At 30.1% G+C, this 22385-nt stretch overlaps 1 protein-coding gene across 1 annotated transcript in view; it reads left to right on the forward strand.

Annotated features, from left to right (window-relative positions):
• Window positions 1-22011, forward strand: part of LOC145279845 (transcriptional adapter 2-beta-like) — a 94075-nt gene extending 72064 nt beyond the window's left edge. The window contains exon 2 of the mRNA XM_080131288.1: window positions 14109-22011. The gene's annotated coding sequence lies outside the window, so the exon portion shown is untranslated. The remainder of the gene's footprint in view (window positions 1-14108) is intronic.
• The last annotated feature ends 374 nt before the right edge of the window (window positions 22012-22385 follow it).

Below are 22385 nucleotides of genomic sequence, written 5' to 3' on the forward strand. Positions count from 1 at the left end.
TTTATCTCACCTGTTTTTTGCTCCAAGACAGTGGCAAAAAATAAACATAACAATTACAACAAAGCATACCTCTAAAATTCAATATAAATTTTATTGCAAAAAAGAAAATGGCCGACACGTCTTGAAGGCAATCAGCTTCGATCACTGTGGGGAATACCCTTCATATCAGACAATTGCTATTCATTAAAACACTGCTAGAGCACCCCCTCATGTTGGGGCGCTGGTTTTCCTAAACGTCATGGTGAAGCAAATACGGCAGAAAGCTGAAAGCTAAACTGGCCTACAGCCAGTTAAGCTTACAGCTTTTTGCTGTATTTCTCATTCACTTGGCTATCCTCTATGGCGTGATGGTTCACATCGCTAAATTTCAACACTTTACACTTCCGCTCCCGTCTTGGCATAGCGGTAACATGTCACGTTTTCTTCTACTTTCTTTTCCGCCTCCTCTATGTTGCGTGTTCGAGCCTTTCTGTCTGCTAACACTTTTTTCTTTTTCAAACTATCGGCAACGCTGGGTACCCTCGCTAATTATTGAATAAATATTGATTGAAAACACGTCATGACTGTTCTTGAAGGAGATAGTGTTTTTAGAAGAGATTACACTCCCCATAATATATTTTTAAAAGTATTTTTACTTGTTTACTTTTTCTAAATATAAATGTTTTGGTTTCAATGCTCGGTGGTGGCGCACAAGTCATTTTTTTTTTTTTTTTTTTTTTTTTTTTTTTTTTATAACTTTTTAAATCATTACTATATATTGAGTCCAATATAATATAATAATAAATACAAACTTTGCATTAATCAAAATATCATATTTAAGCATATTTTAACGACCGGGCAATGCCGGGCAGCCTGCTAATGTATATATTTACAAACTTTACTGTGCTTAGACATGAAATAATCAAGAAAAGATTAATATACCCTAAAGCAAATAAACTATTGTTCCAACTGTTGCTGTTACCATTATTTTACACTATGTTACTTTTTTAGTCAATATTACTTTTACTTTTGCTTTCTGACATTTTCTATTACTACTACTATGATTGTCACCTTACTACTACTTTTCCTTTACATTCAACTAATACTACATTTGTTTTTACTTTTGGTCCAGATCAAAGTGTAGTATCTGTTCTTCAAACTGCTTTTGTGCTCTTGCTGCTTTTACTACTTTTGCTGCTTTGTGATATTGCTACTACTGCTACTTTTGTTTCCTTTGTAGTATTACTGCTACTACTATGTATCTATATATCTATAATATAAATGTGTGTGTGTGGTCACGAATAGGCTCCTATATGGTTGACTATTTTAAAAAACTGATTACATATAATGATAGAAGATGTATCGAGACACAGGAATGGGTATGTTTGATCCTGCAGAACGGTGGTTCATTAAAATTTCCATACTTAGTGGACCAGGCGCGCCTGGTCCACAAAGTATGGAAATAAAAAATTTAAAAATTAAAAAAAAAACAAAAAAAAACGTTTACAAGTGTTTTTGATATAGATGTACATAAGAATACTTTGATAAGTATGTTTTAACTTAAATAGGGATGGTATAATAAAATTGTGGGGTCTGCGTTCGCGCCTGGCTTCCATAGAATGGAAATAGGCACAAACTTTAATAAAGACTTTTCATATCTATCTTCGTAAGTATACTTTGATAACTATGTTTCAGTTTGAAGAAATATGGTATAATAAAATTATGGGGTGTTCGTTCACACCTAACCTCCATAGAATGGAAATATGTCACAAAGTTTAACAAGGTTTTTTAATATAGATTCACAGAATATTGTGATAAGTGTTTCAGTGTGAACAGGTATGGTATAATAAATTATGGAGTTTATCTATTTTATTTTTACTTTCATTATATTTTGCTTTGGTTTTGATACCCCCAAACTCAACCCAAATTTACAACCCTTCCTGTAGGCTGTTTTTGAACCCAGTCAATGGCGGGTACTTTTGCTAGTGTGTGTGTGTGTATGTATATATATATATATATATATATATATATATATATTTATATAAGGGGGTAGTCACCAACAATGTGTATTGTTTAACATTATTTTATTATTCCGTGTCTTGGTTTTTCATTGAGAATTATGTTTAGATAATTGTAATAATGTTTTTAAATCATTGAAATTGTTTTTAAGGCGTTTCAGACGTTCTGTGAAGCGTCCTCTTCAGAAATTATTTTCAAAATGTGTTGGAAATGTAAAAATAGCATTTTCATAGTTCATTTGAAGTGTTTCCAAGGGGTGGAAACGTGTAAGTGTCTACTATTCATTGGAATGTTCAATTTTTATTACTCTTTTATTGGGCTGTGGCAAGTCGGCTGTAGTCACTCCAGTGTTGTGTTTCTCTCTCTCACTCTCTCTTTCTGCTTGTGTTTTTTTCTTTTCCTTTAGGGTAGGATGTATGTATGTGTGTGTGTGTGTTTTCTTTTATTGGTTTGAAAATGTGTGTACAGTTTTATAGTATTATGAGGTTATTTGCTTCCCTAGGAAGGTGACTGTGATCCAAGGTCGTTACTAATGTGTATATGTGTGGAGGGGGGAGGAGAACCAGCTCTTCTGAAATAAGGGTAGAGGTGCTTTCATTCTATTTTGATATTTATTTTTTGGATTCTTAGATTTTAGTATTGTGATTTTTCGTTTCAGTCTTTTCCGGTATTCTTTATATTATGTTTGTTTAGATAGAGGGGTGTATTTAAAAATATGTATAGGGGATTTTTTTAATGTTTCTATTTATTTGTCTCCCCATGTGGGTATGGCCAGACTCAGGATCGGTTCCTAGTGTGGGAAAGATCTCGTTCCCCAGAGGGGGGGGGGCAATTGGAGGGGTTTAGGTATGGGAAGGGGATGATAGAAGGGATGATAGTTGTCTCAGTCATGAGAGATTTCTCCTCCACTGACTGAGAGGGGAGCGAGATGTTGGAACAGATATTGTACTATGGTTCTAGGTGTTTCCTAGTGTTGTTGGTTTCGAGGTTACGTAGGTTTGGTATTGTTCAGTGTGTTGTATTAGAGATAGGGGTGTTATGTCTGTGTGTGGTTGTATGCGCGCGCGCGTTTTATGTGTCGGTTCTGATTTATGTGTGGGTGTGTATATGTATATGGATGTGCATGCGAGTGTGCCTTGCATTTCATGTTTTTGTGTGTTGATATTAGGCTCTGTTCAGTTCAGGAGTGAATCTTGTGATGAAGTTTTTTTCCTGTGTAAGTAAATACAAATAATTGTCTGTTTGGAAGATTCGCATTATTTTGAAGCTGTTTCCACTACATGTGTGTACGTGTTTTGAAACACAGAGGTATCTGTTATCTGCAATTTTGATGTTGCTCTTATGTAAGGCTACTCTATTGCTGACATTTTTGGTGGCGCCTATGTAGAATTTGTTGCATGCTGTGCATTTTAGTGCATATACTACATTTCTGGAGGTGTAATTTAGATCTTTTTATTTTGAATGTTTGTGCTAGGTTTTTGAATGTGTATGTTTTTCCTTCTATTATTATGTCACATACTCCACATCGCGGTTTGTTGCATTTTGTAACTATTTATATATACACTACGCCCTTATTTAAATATACATCTTTCTTTCGTTGGAATTTCTTAACCCATTTTATATAAATAAATAAATAAATATATATATATATATATATAATGTTAGGAAAAGGAAGCGTTGTAAAGAGATAGCTTCGAATTTGGGGGTATCAAAACCAAAGCAAAATATGAAAGTAAAAATAAAATGGATAAACCCCATAACACACACACACACACACACACACAGACGTTCAGCTTTATATTATAGAAGAAGATATATATATTGCCTTTGTTGTGTTGATGCTACTATTACTTTTGTTGCTTGTACATATTACTACACCTATAATTTGGTTTCTTGTATTCCCGTTTCTTTTTTATTATTATTGTTGTCTATACTATCGATGCTTTAAACTTTTCCCTCATACTTCTACTCCTGTTGTCTTTATTTCTCTATTTCTATTCTTTCTTTTTTTTTTTTTAGGTGTTTAGTATTATTAGTACTATACTACTACTACTACTACTATCAACATTGTTTTTATTTTTTTTACTTCTATTTTTTTCTGATTTTCAAAAGCTAACTTACTAAAATTATGTTTGTAATTCATCTTAACATATGCAGGAAGTTTTTTAAATTGTAGCAAGAAGGGGGGAGCAATTTAACATTTGATAAATTACATTATGAGATACTTTTTATGTCTTAATAATTTGAAAAACAGAATGTTTTCAATCAAACAAACTGTAGTCTGTTTTTGTAGCATCAATTATTATTCAAGTGACAGCTTAACTTTATTGTGAACGTCATAATTAAGTTAACACACCGTTTATCGTTGTTAAGCAACGTCGAACTTAGTCAGTATCAGATGGGTGACCATTTGAGAATACCAAGCGCTGTATGTAGGATGACGTCGGTGCCTCCCTGCAAGAACTGGAAACACCTAACGCCCTGATCTCTCCTAACTGAAGGACTTCTTGTGGAATTGATATTTCCTAGAAACTTCTATTTTCTGAGGAAGCTGGTTCAACCCTCCAAGGGTGAATGTTATTTAATTTTGTTAATTTTAATGTTTGCTTTGTACTTTTTCTTAAATGGCATTCATTTTTTTTATTTTTGTTTTTTATTATAGACCAAAGTTTGGATCTTGAAGTGAAAAATGATTTAAAAGTTTTAATAAGATAAATGAATTGATCATGGTCTCCCTTTTCATTAGCTACTACACTGAAAAATGTAGTGGGGGGGGGGCACTTTGTTCCTTTGATTGCCCTTTATTCTCATCTTATAATATCAATAATAAAGACGTTGGTTGAAACTAACATTTTCATTTCTTACATGAACCAGTATGTCCTCGATCTTACTAACAAAACAGATTTTTTATTAAACTTGTTTTTTAAAAAAAAGAAAGCTATTGACCACAAAAATGAATCTAAATAATAAAAGTAATGTGCATAGTCAGGCTGGGGTAAGTCTCCCCCCTGTCAATCTAAAGAAAAAAAAATCTTCAAAGTTAAAAAAAACTATCTGAGGGTAGCGTAAACTAGAAATGTTATTAAGTTACAGAAGAAAAGAAAAAAAGAATGAAATAAAAGTGACTACTTGTTTGGCAACTAATAGTAAGTAAATCTAAACCCTCATCAAACTGGATACACACTTAATACCTAAATCTATTGCTTTCATTTCGTAACTAATCTTTTTAAAGTCGAGACTGATTTTTTTATGCAGTTTTTCAAAGACTATAACATTGTTTTTAAATATTCGTTTTAAATACAGAATAAGTTTTCCAGAATTCTCCCATATTAAAAAAAAATCTCTATGATGTACTAGGTGTGTCAGAAATTTCGTGAAAATAGTGAATAATTCCACCCCATCTTTCCAAGCTTATAACTCCTCGAAAAATGTAATTCAAGGCCTAATTTTTTTTTCAATTAAAGGAGCAAGGACCAAGGTTTCATTAAAAATAAAAAATAAATAAAAAAAACGTGTTTGTTTTTTGTTTTTTTGTTTTGTTTTTTTTTTTATAGGTTTTAAACTTCGGACTTTACAGGTAAATTTCTAAAAAAAAAAACAGTATTTTTTTTTTTGTTTTAAATTTGAATATATTATTCATTGACCTTTTCTCATCAATTTGTGATATATAAGACTTTGGTACATAAATTAATTATTTACTTTTTAATAGACATTTCAAAATTGGGAGGCGTGAATTATTCGACCCCCCCCCCTGTCTTTCCAAGCTTATAACTCATCGAAAAATGTAATTCAAGCCCTAATTTTTATTTTTCAATTAAAGGAGCAAGGACCAAGGTTCCATTAAAAAGAAAAAACAAATAACGTGGTTTAAAAAAAAAAAGGTTTTAAACTTCAAACTTTACAGGTAAAATTCTAAAAAACACTACTTTTTTTTTTTTAAATTTGAATATATTATTTATTGACCTTTTCTCTTCAATTTGTGAGGAAATTAATTATTTACTTTTCGGTGAGTAAATTAATTATTTACTTTTTAATAGACACTTGAAAATGGGGGGGGGCGTGAATTTAAAAAAAAAACGTTTGTCTAAAATATTATATTCTGTTTACTGGAAAGAACATAAAATTTCACATTGACCCTGAAAATATCGTAAAAATAGAATCAAAAGAAAAATTTTGATAGATTTTTAAAGTTTAAAAATTGAAAAATATTGAGTTCGGAAAATTCATTACTGTTTCAAAAAAAAAATATTTCTATTACTTTTAAAACAACTTTAATAGTTTATTTTGGAAGTATAATCCATAAAGAAAATAAATAACCCACTTTTAACAGAGAAATTACGATATTTTTATATTTTATTCGCAGTTTCGTGTTAGTGGTGTCAAAAATTCCTACAAAAATTCTGATACACCTAATGATGTACGTATCTATGATGAAACGAAAATATATTTTTGAAAAATCACGTACATTGATCAAGTAATTTTATTTTCATAAAGTAATTGGAATTTGAGTCATTACAACATAAATCTAGTATGTACTATTAAGTTGTCTCCCTTTTAGTTTTTTTTTTTTCTTTCTTTTTTTTGCAGACATCACAGTCACCTTCGATACTCATAAAAGTTGATTTTCTTATTTAAAAATAAAACTACTTCATCAATTTATGATTTTGGGAATACTGTTTTTTGTTTTTTTCGCATGGGTGTGTACAATACAAAATTTTCTTTCCTGTTTTTGTTTTGTTTTTTTTTGTTTTTTTAAATATGGAGGAATTTTGGACAAGAACCGTTTTTTTTTTTTTTCTTCTTTCTTTCTTATTAGCAAAATGTATTAATTGAAAAGAAAAATAAGTACTAATTCATTTTTGTTGAACTTAAATGTGTGTCCTCTTAAAATGAGTTAGACAGATGTTGGCACAATCAATCAAACTTAACTCGGTTGCAGGTGGCAAGGATTAAGGAAAGAGACTGAATGGAAAGGGGGAGGGGCAATAAGATATACAAATATGATACTTGTTCTAATTTTTTTTTTTTCCATACACTACTGTGTCATGTTCATTTTATAGAATTTTAACTGAACCGGTCAATGGAATAGATAAAAAAAAAAAAAAACTCTTTATAATATGTGGGAGAGGGAAGAGTACTACAAAGAAAATTGGCTTAATATTATAAGTGTTGGCTATTGCCTATAACTAAAAAGTTGTTTTATTGGGAGTGGGGGTATTAAACCACTTGAATATAATCCTCAGACAATTTAAAAATAATCTTTAACCTTAAAAATCCCTATATCCCGTTTGATATATATATATATATATATATATATATATATATATAAAATGTTATTTATATATTTTATATGAGAGAACTATCAGAATGAATAATTCAAGGATCTTTTGGAGTATTTTTTATCTTTAGTAAAACTAAATATAAGAACTATAGAAGACAAGAGAAATAAAAATGTGTTACTTGTCCATCTACAGCTCAGATGACATTTGCCAAAAATATATATCCTATTCACTTCATCACACAGGGTGCATAGGACAGATTTATCTGATACCAACTGGCAAGATGTCATAATCAGAAAGAAGCTACAATTCCAATGGGTGAGGGGGGGGGTCTCTTCCCTCCTTCCAGTTTTTATATATTTTAATCCCATAAATACACGTTAGAATTTATTTTTTTATATTGGGATTATGTTTGAAAGAAAAAAATAATTTTAATTATTCTAATTAGCCCTAATTCAAAATTTATTCAACAAGTTGTGCATCTCTTATCAAGTTTCTCTTTATTACTCTCACCCTCTTTCACTGTATGTTGTGTGATTCTTCCTCTCTTGTTCTTATATTATGCATCTCTCTCTCTCTCTCTCTCTCTCTCTCTCTCTCTCTCTCTCTCTCTGCTTATGAATATAACTGGGTATATGACAGTAACTTGGAGTAGTTCATTATAAACAAGGAATATTATCATAATTATTAATACTATTTAAATTTATAGTCAGCAAACATCTTCCCTAATTTTTCACGTGACTGTTACCGAAACCGGTGAAGAAGAAAAATAGTTCCTTTACTATTTTCTCTCACGTCTATAACTTCCATGTGTATATACTCTTTTTTTTTTTTTTTTTTTTTTTTTTTTTTCAGGGAAAACCGCTTTTTTCTGTTTTTTTATTAAGAATTATTGAAAACATAAAAATAAAATTTCAAATAATAAAAAGTTTATTTTTATAATTTTGTTATTAAAAGTACAAATAAAGACTAATTGTATTATGTTTATCTGTATAATTTTGTTTTTTATTGTATATTTTTCAGTAATGTCCTTTTCTTATATTTTATTTCAGTAAATCACTTCAAAATACAAATATTGAATTAAAAAAAAAAAAGCAAAGGGCTGCTTTGTCTCTTCGCCGAGTTCCACAGTAGTAGTAGTCATGCAGAAAATTGGGGAAGACGTTAGCTGACTATTAATCCTATTTAACCCTTAGTTGGAGAAAAAAGAAATAAAGAAAGAGATATAGCCAACAAAAAGATTCTAATTTTGTCTTGCCTTTTTGTCATTTTATTTATTTTTTAGTCTAACTGGCTTTACTAACTCGTTTTTTCCTGATTCAGACAATGTAGATCCAACTGAATGTGTCATTTTTTTCTAGTGTGTGTTTGTGTGTGTTTATATTAATGCTTTGTTTATTTACTAACTTAAATATAAATAGGAGTTCAGTTTATGATCTAAAATCACTAACTTGTAGGATTAACAGAGATCTGATTTCTCTCTAGTACATGTTACATTTTTTTTCTTTTTTTTTTTTCATAAAAAACACATAGTGCGTACTGTACTAAAAATATATGCACACTAAATTATTTAGGCTTAATCGATAACAGAAAATATCTTAACCAAATGAATCCTATTCGATTTACTGGAAATTTTCTTCTAGTTTCTAGGATTCCAAGTAAACAAAACCAATCTGGATTTTTTCTTCAATCTCGATTACTGTTGAGCACTGTTTATCATCTAGTGTTGTTTCATTACCATCATTTTAATAAAATAATAGTTATTTGCAAATTTATGGAAACATTGAGGATATTATAAACTTCTAATTGGATATCTCATGAAACTGAAGCAAATTGGTTAGATAAGCCACATCTGTTACTTAATTGTAATGGGCACCAATCTGATTGGGTTGAGTCAGTTCTCTCCTAAACAAGTACAGTGTCTCTGACCATTGCTGACCCCCTCCCATCCCTCCTTTAATTTTTTTTTTTTTTTACTTTAATTCATCCCAAACAAAGCATATTGTCACGGAGTCATGAAGGGATGTTGCAGATTTGGAGCCATGTTCATAGTTGAGAGTTAAGCAGTGTGATGTTTGTTCACATTACATTTAAGTTACTGCATGTTGATACAGTCAGGAAAATAGGCAGAAGAGATGGAATTCCAAAGGCTACTGGCTCAAATAAAGAAGCTACTATTTGAGTGAAAAGCTTTTCAGCATTTGGGGATCTCAACAGTGATGGGGTGGGATTTAGCTGACTGTCGGCTTAGAGGATACTAGAGCAGCAGGTTCCTCAGAATGTATTCCCTTGAAGTACTTGTAAAACAGGCACAGGGATATAACATTGCAGTAATGGAACAGGGGCTGAAGCTTGGCAGACAATATGAGACTTATTAGATTAGTGAGTTTCTTTTGAACCCTGTCTAAAAAGGAGAGACACTAGTCCAGATGTGACTATAACTACATTGAGGGGAGGGAACAATCCTGCTTCACGAGATCATCACCAGCCCCAAAACACAGGGACTAATGCTAAGTCCACATGGCTACACTTTTATCTTTGTAATAGACCCTTCAAAATGTGACCAGACACTCGCTGGTCACTGGAAATCACCGTTCTGGTGCTCAGAGCACACAAAATGTGCATGAGCCTAAGTCTGTTTTAACTCGCTGGTTGTTTGTCAGCTGCTGTGGTTGAGTTCTTTATTGGAGGTGCTTTGGTGAATGGCTGGTATATCACTTCTCTTTTCTGATGTTGGTTGTGTCAATGCTTTAAATAACTATTTCTAAATCAAAGCAATTCAATGATAGCTTGGAGATTACTTTCTTATAAACAAAAATAATTATTGCATAAAATATTTCACGTACAATTGTGCAATGGAAAAGTTAAACTACTCCAGTTCTTTCGAACTTAATCAACATAGTGGTTTCAAGATGCAGGATTTTTCAACTTAAATTTTTTCAGATAGTTTCTTGGTTAGAGGATGAAGAGGTGATATTCCACTTAGCATCTTTGGGAATTTCTAGGTGTGAGCAAGAGCCAAAAAACTGATGCGCACTTTTCAATGGCCAGCAAGCAAGTCTCTTATGTTAAAAACAAGTCTTTTATGAAAATCCCTAACTCTGAGATTAGCATTTCCTCCTCTATCTCTTACCTCCTCTTTTTTCTGAATCTTTTACCTTTTTCTTTCTTTCCTCCAAAACCTTTTTCTCTCTCAATCTATATCTCTCTTTAATTCTCTTTCTTTTCTCTCTGAACTCACTCTGTCTCTCTTTTTCATCATGAAGTTATTTCTCATCTGCAATGTGGACTCTTACTTGACATAACACACATGGCTTACTGGTGATATTTTCATGTATGTCAATCCAGACAATGTGTCATCCAAATCTCTTTTACTTTGTTGAGAAATTAATTTTTCTCCATGATATCTCAACAAAAACACATTCTATCATTTCTCTGGGCATATGAGACTTGTTTTGCCAAGTGTCAACACCTGATCACGCCTAACTTTTAGCCTGTAATCAAGGTAATTTAATACTACCTGATGCATGAAAATAGTGTTATATGACAATGATATGCTATGAATGAGCGATTGATGGCTTTGTAGAGATATAGGATACTTGCAGGTGTGAGACGTTTTCCAGCATGGTAGAAGGAGCCCACTTTCCTTGGTAATATTTATTTTATGTATTTATTCTAATTCATGTTACCAATGAACGTTGGAGAAACTTCAATGTTGGATTCTCAGGTAGTATGCTATTAGCTATGATAATTGATGCTTGATAAGGTTTCTTGTAATTGTTAAGAAGAGAACTTTGTCTTAGTAGTATTTATTTGTTTTTTTACCTCCCTCTTTCTATCTTTGTGTATCTCATGAGTGTTCTTTCACTATTTGTAATGTTGCATATTTTTATGATTGTGAAACAGATTTATTCATTGCATTTCAGTTTATGTTACAATTATTGAGAGCAAGTATAAATTAATCTGATGGTATAAAATTATAGAATTTTTCATATATAAGTTATCATTTCTGACGACTTAAAGGAAAAAAACAACCACCTACGATTGACTTTTTAGAGTAAATGCTTTATCCCCCCCCCCCCAAGTAATTTCTGATAACATAAAAAAGAATCACAACCATTGTCTTTGCTTTGATGTTAGCAAAAGTTAAAAAGAAAAACAAGAAAGGACAAACTTGTCAGACTGGAAAACTTTTTAAAAAGAAACAAAATCAGTATAGAAAGCAGAGATGGAAATAGATTTGTGTTCTTCCTTTCCTTAGTCAATTGAATTGATAAACTTTTAAAGTGTGATGAAATGGATATATAATTTACAAATTACTATTTATTATAGAGTGGAGGATTTTTAAACATTTTGTTCAAGAATGTACTTGCTTATGAGCCATCCTCTTGAATAGTCAAATTCTACTCGATTTCCACCACTGTTGTCCTGGTGACCTCAATACACTCATTAACCTTGAAAAAGAAAATCATTTTTAAGCGAATTGAGTGGCCTTTGGGTCTTGATAAGTGGTGACTCCCTTATAAAATTCGCTTAAAAATGATTTTCTTTTTAAAAATAAAACTATTTGATCAATTTATGAGTTTTGGAATATAATATTTTCTGTGTGTCACGGGTACAAATGTCATACAGATGTTTCTTTATTTTAGTTTTTTAATGTAGGGGAAATTTTGAACAAGCACCATTTTTACACTGTTTTTTTTATTTTTCTTTCCTTCATTTAAAACCATTTTTGGTTTGAAAAATTAAAGAAAAATCAATGCTTATAAAGTTCTCAAAATCTATTGTATGAAAAATTAATGAAAATGTGTTGAATTCCTTGGAAAAACTGATTTGAATTATATAAATTTAATATTATTTAGTATAACTGTTTGATTTCCTATAGAGAACAAACTTTTACTGAGAAAAGTATTTCATCCAAGGCATGAAAATTGTTAAACAAAATGTTTTTACTATAGGCTTTAAAAATAAAGGTACAAGATTCAATTTGAAATTTATTTATCTTCAAAGTGCACTTTTATAAATTTTACAAAGTAAGGTATAAAAATTTAATTTAAATTGAATCAAAAAATTACCTTGGATTTATTTTATGTAATGTACATTCTGTTGCACTTAAAAAAAAGTCATTGAAAATTTTTTATCTATATCATTAATTGCTAGATGAAAGATAATGTTTTTAAATTGCAACAAAATGTACATTACATAAAATAAATCCAAGGCAATTTTTTGATTCAATTTAAATTAAATTTTTATACCTTACTTTGTAAAATTTATAAAAGTGCACTTTAAAGATAAATAAATTTCAAATTGAATCTTGTACCTTTATTTTTAAACCCTATAGTTAAAACATTTTGTTTAACAATTTTCATGCCTTGGATGAAATGCTTTTCTAACTTGTATCTTATCTTTTTAAGATTATATTTTAAAACTCTCCTCTCTATTTCAGTTTGTATTTCTCCTCACACCACAACTCATTTTTTGCAACTTCCTCTTTGTAATACAGGTCTGAATAATGAGAAAATCTAAAAAGATTTTAACGAAAACTTTAAAATAACTTTTTTTAGATTAAATTTTTTAAAACTTTTTTCAGAATAGAAAATCTTTAAAATTTAATAAGGAACATATTTCATATAGGTTTCATTAACAAATAATCAATACATTACGAGAAAAATAGATGAAAATTTCAAAAGGAATGTATAACTGGTTATGGTCAATAGTAGTCCTCGCCAGCGAAAGTCTTTGTTATTATTTAAAACAGTTTGTGTCCTGCTCTTTCACGCGAGGACTTATATATAATGATGGGATGATTCTAGTATTTTTCCTGATTCTGATTTTCCGATTTTTTTAAATCTTCAAATATATATAGCTATAGAGTTGTTTTTTCCTTTGTTTGTTCTTTTTTTTGGGGGGGGGGGTTGTTTACCTTAAAATCCCATGTAATATGTGCATATATTTTCACAAATGTAAAAATACACTTTACATTGGAATATTTTTTATATATACTGGGAGTATGCTCCCTGAAAGTTGGGAGATTGTATTTATACACGCTGCTGATGGAAACTGACAAATCAAATTAATTCACATCCTGCGATCAACCAATCAGAAACCATAATTGCTCCATAGAAATTGACTCTTTTAGTATTCTAGCCCATGATTTTTTTGTGTCAACACGAGAAGGATCTTTTGCTCTTTGGCTGCAAAATTATAAAGTCCAGAACCTGCACTTCTTCATCTCCAGGATTTGTATAGAATAGCTACCCACCAGAAACTTTTCTGAAATTAAACATAACTTCCAATTAAAGACTATAGATTTAACTTTTACAAGTAATTTAAAATCAAGGAATATTTATTATTTCATTATTAGTCCTAGCAAAGGAAAATTTTCTTTTTGAACAAACAAAAAATATTTAAAAGAATCGTTTTTTGGCATCGGAATTTTCACACAATTCCGATATTCCAAAAAGTCCGGATTTTTTTTTTTTTTTTTTTTTTTTCAGTACCTAATTCTGATCAATTGTCCTAACACTAAATTGTGTGTATGCAAAAATGACTTTTCTCTACAGAAGTAAATAAACTGAATTTCCGATATTTCAGAGGAGTTGTATTATGGGTCAATCTGAATTTTAGTCAATGCAGATTGTTGTATTCTATTCTAAATCTAGTAATTGTCCAATTCACCAGAGATGCAAAATAATGAATATCCCCTCTTCCTATTCGAGCAATAGCATCTGACATGAGTCTTCATTATTAATAAGGGTGCCTATTTATTTTTGTCATGTCTGTGTACATGTTTTAATTATCCATTTAATTTTTTTTTTTTTTTTTTTTCAGATCCAACAAATGATGCCTGACCAATAATTGTGAAGCCTCTTTTTCCAGCCTATCCCATTTCTTTTTTCTTCCTCCAAAAGAACCATACAGTTTGACTACTGTTAAAAACTCCATTTCTGTCATGGTGCTGTCCATTAAGACGGCTGTACACTCTTGCTCAGGTACTGTTTTTGATGACTCTCAGGTGAGACTGTTTAATACATACACACATAAAGAAAAAGAAATGGTTTGAAACATGACAAAAGGACCCAAACGAGGGAAACTGAAGACTATTTTTATGTTTTTGTGTATTTTAATACAGTCAACCAAATTTGGCAAAAACATAAAATGACATGAATAACTGGAAAACTGTTCATACAGACAAAGTAGAATAGAAAAAACAGAAACAAAACGACTTTGGTGTTATTTAAATTAAATTTGATGGTCAGCCATTTTTTTTTTTTTTTTTTTCTAATGTAAAAGAAAAAATAATAACAAACGGAACATGGTAGGTATATGGTGCCAAGCGTTTGTAAATTTTTGTTTCAAAAAAACAAATTGATGTGCTTAAAAAAAGAATATTTTTTCATATCTAGATTCCCACCTAAATTCTCAGTTATTTCTCATCTCGAATAAAGCCGACTCTAAAAAATAAAACCTTACAGAAAATCTGTTTTGAAGAAATGAGAGGAAGACGCAACAGCTAATAAGAGATTGTAAATGTTACGTTGTATAACAGGGGTGTCGGACTTGTTGTTTTTTGCGGGCTGGATCGAAGCATAATTATATAGACCTTATAGGTCGTATTCGGACAAATATTTCTATAAATTCCAGTCCAAATTGGAGACCAATTTTGAAGGACAAGGCAGTCGATATATGCAATAATGAATTTTATCAAAAATAAAAGAATGAATCTGAGGTGTTAATGATCGTGTTCCATACAGATTTTTTTAAAGACATTTTTATGCCTTTGCAGTGAGAAAGTTCACATCTCTGCAGCAATAAAAGGTTCTTTTACTTTGTTTTTTGTCAACCTTTATCAGTTTAATATAAACCCTTAATGGTTCATGGTAAACTGTTGTGCAAATCTCTATTTGTATATATATTTAACAGAATATTTTAAAATTGAATTGTAATAATAATACTTAAGCTATGTGATGAATCAAACATGGCTGAATCCGTCCCGTAAGCTGTATCTTTGACACCCCTGCTATATAAAATAGAACGGCTTAAAAGAAAAATAATTATTTTAAAAAAAAGTTGAGGTTTGTCAATTTATTTAATTTCAAAACAACAAAAAGAAGTAATATGCATTTTTTTTAAATTTCAAGAAACAATCGATCAATAGTAAGAAAACAAACAAAAAAAATCTCAACAAAAAATAGGATCTGTACATTGTCAAGTAGAAACAAGAAATACAGACATTGCAGAATGACATCATAGACATAACATTGCCTTGGATGATAGCTAAGAAGACATGCTAGAACATCCAAACAAACTGTCGGGATTTATTCCTACAAAGTGGCTATCATCCATCAAATATCTTGTGTAAAATGTGAAGTATCAGGACTAAGCACCCCTGATGTTTCCACTAAAATAAGCTGGAAAATGAGACAGTCAGGTAGTGAGTTAAATAATGCAAGAATAAAAATGATTTATTTCAGCCATGTCACAATTTTAAAGATGAGGAATTGTATCATACAATGTTTATGCAGTAAAACAGTTCGCTTACTGTTGCTTTTCTTTACCATATCCTTCTGTCAGTTTTCTGGCATATTTGATAACCTGAAAATTTTTCTTCGGGTTTGGATTTGTGTCAATGATGAGGGGAGATCATTTATATTTGATTGTTAATCAAAACAGAAGGATTGAACTGTCCACCAACAGATGACCGTTCTAGCCACTGTTAATCTACTTAGCCATCTCTTTTTCTTTTTTTTTTTTTTTTCTTTTTTTTTTTTTAACTTGTCCAAGGTTAAACCTTTTCTCCCTGCAAACTCACTTTCCAGTTCTCACTCTTCAGCTGATCAACTGTCTCCAAATTCTACTCTACAATCTTGCTTTTAAGTTTTTCTTTGTCTGGTATGTTATCCTGCGATTTAAGACATCTATGCTTCTTCAATGGGTTTGTCCAGAGAGATAACCACTTCACATGACTATACCATCATAACTGATTCATCCTTAAGATAACTTCTGTATTGCGAAAATGTATGTTCAGTGTCATTTGTTTGCAAAAGTGTGGTTACCCATGTGAAGCTATGTGAAGAAGACTAGAGGGAAAACTTGAAAAGGTATAAAAACTGATGGAATAAGTGTATTTTCAGCACCTTAATTAGGCTGGTAGATGAGAAAAAATGGATTCTTGTCCAGAAATCTGCCTACATTAAATAACAAAAGTAAAGAAAAATTTGTATTTTGTATGCACTCGTGAAACAAAAATATCATAATCCAAAAATCACATAAATTAAGTAGTTTTATTTGGAAATAAGAAAATAAAATTTTATGAGCATCTGAGAAGTGACTGTTTCACTTGCCATTTTGGAAAACAATTCAAGAAATGAAGAGATAACTCAACAATAATTCATACTTGATTTTATGCTGTAATTTCTATGAATTTCCATTAATTGCTTAAAAATAATTTTCTTTATAAAAATAAAACGATTAATTTATGATTTTTAGAATATATTTTTGTTTTGTCATGGGTATGTACATCACACAGATTTTTCTTTATTTTTGTTTAATATTGAGAGAATTCTGGACAAGAATCAAATTATGTACTTAGAATTATATGATATCTGACATCACTAAAACTCAACGTTTAAAGATAAACAAAACGTATGTTTTTCAAAATGACTTGGATTCAGAATTTTTCAAAAATCATAAAAACATCCAAAACTATGTATTTTTACTTCTTACAAAAGTGGATAAAACTGTAGCCCTGCATCCGTTGCTAATTCACAAAAAAAAAAATTTTTATGTGATTACATGTAAAGTAAAAAAAAAAATTAAATGGTAATAAGAAATTTCAAAAAAGAAAAAAATATTTTGAAACTTATGGTAGAAAATCACTTTTGCATGTAAATATAACATAATTTGGGACCAGATAGTGTGTTTTAAAAACGCTATCTGCTCTGGAAATGGGTGGGCATTACTATCAAGGACCCAGAAATGGGTGATCGTTTTATGTTAAATTTATATGTAAAAGTCACCCCCCCCCCCATTTAAAGTTCAAACCCTATCCTTTTTCCGGTTGTTCAGATGTAATTATCTAAAAAAAACTGTAAAGTCTTATTTTTATTTCCAGAGAATTAGCATATGGCGCAGGGTTGTAATAATAGCAAAAAATGTATATTTATTTTTGACAACAAATTAATACTTGTAAGTTTTTCTAACTTGAAAAATTAAAAGCACAAACATTGCTCGATTTTCATTTCATGTCAATATGACATATGCAAATTAATTGACCGAGTTATCACCTTTTAATGGAAACTTGAGTGTATTATGCTTCCTTTACTCAAAAACATCTTTTTCCGCAATGTATGAAAAAGAAAGAAAAAATTGCGACCAATAACTTTTTTTATGGTGGTACCGTACTAAAGGTGCTAATCAGGTTGTATTATCCTTTTTATTTTTTATCTATTTTTTATTTTTTAATTTTTCTTTTAAAAATGTTTTCCTTAAAGATTAATTGTAATTCTCACACATTTCTCTGCATTTCTCTTTTAAATAATTGGGTTCTTGTTCAGAATTCCCTCTGTTAAAGAACAAACATAAAGAAAATTGTGTATGATGTGCGTACCCATGACAAAATGAAACTATATTCTAAAAATAACTTAAATTGATCAAATAGTTTTATTTTTAAGAAAATCAAATTTTATGAGTAACAGAAGAACAGTTGTCTTGTCCACCATTTTCAAAACAATCCCAACCCCTAAAAATATCACAGGGACATAACTCAATAATTCAAACTTGCGGAAATTGTGTAGAAATACCTCTGATTTCTCATTAATCGCTTAAAAATGATTTTCTTTATAAAAATAAAACTACTTTATCAATTTACATAATTTTTGGAATATGATATTTTTGTCTTGTCATGGGTACACACATCATACATGTTTTTCTTTTTTATGTTTTAATAAAAGAGGGAATTTTGGATGAGAACTAAATAATTTTGTGTAAAAATAATTGGTTTTATTAAATTATCTTTGTCAAATTGAAATGCCACATCTTTTAGCATAAATTTGGAACTTTTAAATGCTTTATTTTGAAACCAAATCAGTTAGAAAATGCATGGTTTGTTTATGTTTAGTAAGGTGCAGCATTTGGATGATGTCTGATATAGTGCTAAATCTGTTCCTGTCAGCTGTTTACATAATTAAAGTGCTGGAAATACACAATGTTTCAACCAACAGAAGTGTACCAGTCTAGCTGTAAATAATTCTAAATGATAATATTTTTCAGTAGATGAGAAAAACATTTCTGAAGAACAAAACATGCATTTGATTAAAACAAACTATTTTCTATAGTTAACATGAAATTTTTATTTTATAGATTTGAACCTAACATTCCTTATTGAAAAACGTTTTGAAATAATCTCTCTGAAAGGAATTTTAGATATACTGATATAATTCCAAAGTAGTATTTATATGTACACATATACACACTTATAGATGCATTTTAATATTAAATTTATGAGTCAAAATCCCGATTGTGAATATAACTCCAGTGACTGGTGCTGAATAGTTATGCAAAACTAGAAGTACACAAAGAAACTACAAGATGGCAATTTGGATCACGCTTTAAACTGTCTTAAAATCGTTCAGAGCATGAAACCATTGATAATGACTGATTAAAAGTAGTGTGTGTATGTATGTATGTATGTATGTATGTATGTATGTATGTATATGTATATATATATATAATCATAACTGAAAAACAAATATGTATAAATATCTGATGAAGTAAAAAATAAATTGAAAACTTGTTTCAAGAGAAAGGTCTTATGTTAAACAGTCACCAACCAAACATAAATGAAACCTTAATCCTGAAACACTTTAAATTTCCTTTTATCTTAATAAGTTATCTTGATTTTTGTTTTTTTAATCATTTTACAACATATCAATGATTTTAGTTACTTCTAAATTACAATATCTATTGTATACAATTTGTTGAACAAAAGTTACTATTTTACTCGTATCAGTTGTGCGATAATCATACAGTTTCTCGAGATAAAAATGTATAAATGAACACAACCTTTGAATTCTTTTAAGCTGATTGCATAGTCCATATCAGTATGTATTAGGCCATTCATGCACGTATTTGTTTTATCTGTATGTTCCTTTCTCTTCTTAGTTGTCTATTATGTCCAATGATAACCGTCTTGTATGAGTCTCTATATAGCTATGAAATTGAAGTTTTCAGTGCGAAGAGATCCTTGAGAGTGCACATATCTCAATAGCATTTTTTGATCATTAAAGAGTAAAATCCAGCCACAAGGGAAACATAAAACAACCTGCACGTTTTTACAATCAAAAAAATACCCTATTGAAATTTTATATGTTAGATAGCTGGTAACTTTACAAATGGGTTTATTTATCCTTTGACAGACTTTGTTTATTCTGCTGAGTGACCTGTCACCATTCACACCAGATGGCTGGCCAGTTTCATTCCTGAGAATATGACTTTATAAAAAGTAGTACTTGATTATGCTGGCACTATTATATATATGCATGCACACTGTAATTGAATATTATTTTCATTTCAGTTTATTCAAGATACAATAACCATTTCCCATATATATATATAGATATGTATATATGTCATCCAGATTATTTCACTGTATCACAGTTCTTTAGTACAGTTAGGCTAACAACTGCCCTAAACTGGAATTAAACTTCCAACTAGTTGATAATCAGTGATTCTAACTATGAGATGAATGTTCTTGACAAATGATAGCTCAATGGTTTTATGTAAACATTGTCAGCGATTAGACAATATTTCATTTGATCTATAAAAAGCTTTGCATTATACTTATAGTAATAGCTGACAATATCACTAATGACAGTGTTCAACCCAAGAGGAGGGGTGGGGTTTATATAGTCTTTAACAGAAAAACTGTTTTGCTAAAAAAGACGAAAGTAAAAAATAATTAAACATAGGAATAAATCATTTTTCTGAAGAGGTTCATTAATTGGGAGAAAACCAGTAAAGCTATTTATGATAATATATTTCTGTTTTTAATTTGTTTTTTCTTTTGTCTTTTTTCACACATCCTGGCATTTCATTTTGATATATAGTATTTTAAAGTTTATGGTTTTATTCGCTCTGATAAGTTTGTTTAAGAATTATATAACAAATGATCAATCTGTTAGATTGTAGACAGATTGCTAGAAAAGAACTATTGTACTATGTTAGCAATGAATAAGCAAAATGAGGAGACTCTAACTTTCCCAAGTTTTGTTTCAACAATCCAAGCTATATTCGGTAAATTTGCTAGTCCTGTGTATTCTCGTGGGAGTATGAATATTAAGTCTGTAATCTCACCTTACACTGATGAAGAACACTAGCAAGATGGCTGAAGATGTATTTTATGGAGTTTTTCAAATGAGGAATTATATTTTTAATTTATTAATGAAATAGCAATTAGGCTTAAAGTCACTTGAGTATAAGGTTTAATGAGATGGATAGATTATCAGTTAAATGAAGATGAATATTATAAGAGTATTGAAAATAATGGAACAAGCATTTCATTTAGTGGATATACTTATTTGCTTCAATAATGTCACCGTTAACCTCCTCTTTCTCTGGAAGATTGAGGGGAGAGGATTTAACAGTTTTTATATATATTTTATTATATAAAGTCTATGAGTGCTAGCAGATTGGACTGTCTGAAAATACCAGCTTCTTAACCTAAAGTGCACCAAATATTGATATTGTTGTTTTTTTTTTGGGGGGGGGTTCTTTTTTCCTTTGCAAAATTCAATCTGTTCAACAATTTTTTGCTACAAAACAAAACCAAATGTCATGATAAAATAGTTGAAGATATAAAGGAGCATAAAAAATTCGGTATTAATAAATAACCTGAAAATAGTTGATATGCCGTAAAACAACCAAACCAAACTAAAATCTATTATAAGATCTATCTAGATCAAACAACAGATGTTTTTAGTTGCTTGAGTTTGTTGATTTTTTTTTTTTTCAAATTAATCTTCAGTGAACCATAATGAAATGTATTGTGTATCTATTTATCATAGTCCTATTACTAAGAAGTTTGTCTTGGTATGTGTGTGTGTGAAGAAGGTGGTAGGAGTAGAGTATGAGAGTCGAGGATTGGATAATTCTATTTGATTGCTGTTGAATATATTTATTAAACAGGGAAATCACTCCATTTGACTATATAATATAGTAATCAAACAAGCTGTTCAATGTATTTCTTAACCAACAGAATCCCACAATTGGACGACCGACATATCCTACAGTAATTAAACAAGCATACAACTGTTTGATTGCTCTTGAATTAATATTTATTAGACAAAAGAATCACTGTTTGATGCTGATTGATAATGTAATTAAACACGCAGGATGACTATTTGTTATTTCTGATTTAAACGGTGAAATGCTGTTGATGGCTGCAAGCCTTGCACAACAGAAATTGAAACTGCACTCCAGAGATTTGATTGGAGGACAGAATATGGAATGGAAACAGAAAAATCAAATCTCATTAGCTTATAGTTCATTTATGTATCATTGTACCAATATCATTGGGAAAGGTATGGCTTCATTTTGGAGGTATGGGAAAGATAGCAACTTGTCTTCAATTAATTGTTTACAATATATATTGTTTCATTATCACCCATTAAATGTTTAGTATGCCATAAGCAAACAAGTCAGACTGATTCTGGTGTAGCATATTTAAAAAGAAAAACATTTTTTTATAATTGAGTATCTTTCACAACAGGGCTCATAAATTAAAAAAAATAAATAAATTATAAAGTATTGGTAACAATTATTCTTTAGGGTATTGTAAATGCTATGTTCTATTTGAATAATATATATATATATATATATATATATATATATATATATTTGTTTTTATTTTACCCAAAATTAAAATGATTTATGTTTTTCTCTCAAAAAAGACATCCCAATTTGTTCAAAATAGGACTTGAAAGTCTAATTTTAAATACTATTATACATAATTGATATATATATATATATATATATAATATAAAGCTGAATGTCTGGGTGTGTGTCTGGTCATGAATAGGCTCCTATATGGTTGACTATTTTAAAAAATTG

Source organism: Euprymna scolopes, chromosome 7 (assembly GCF_053919585.1).
Source record: "Euprymna scolopes isolate OS-2025 chromosome 7, ASM5391958v1, whole genome shotgun sequence".
Taxonomy (NCBI): domain Eukaryota; kingdom Metazoa; phylum Mollusca; class Cephalopoda; order Sepiida; family Sepiolidae; genus Euprymna; species Euprymna scolopes.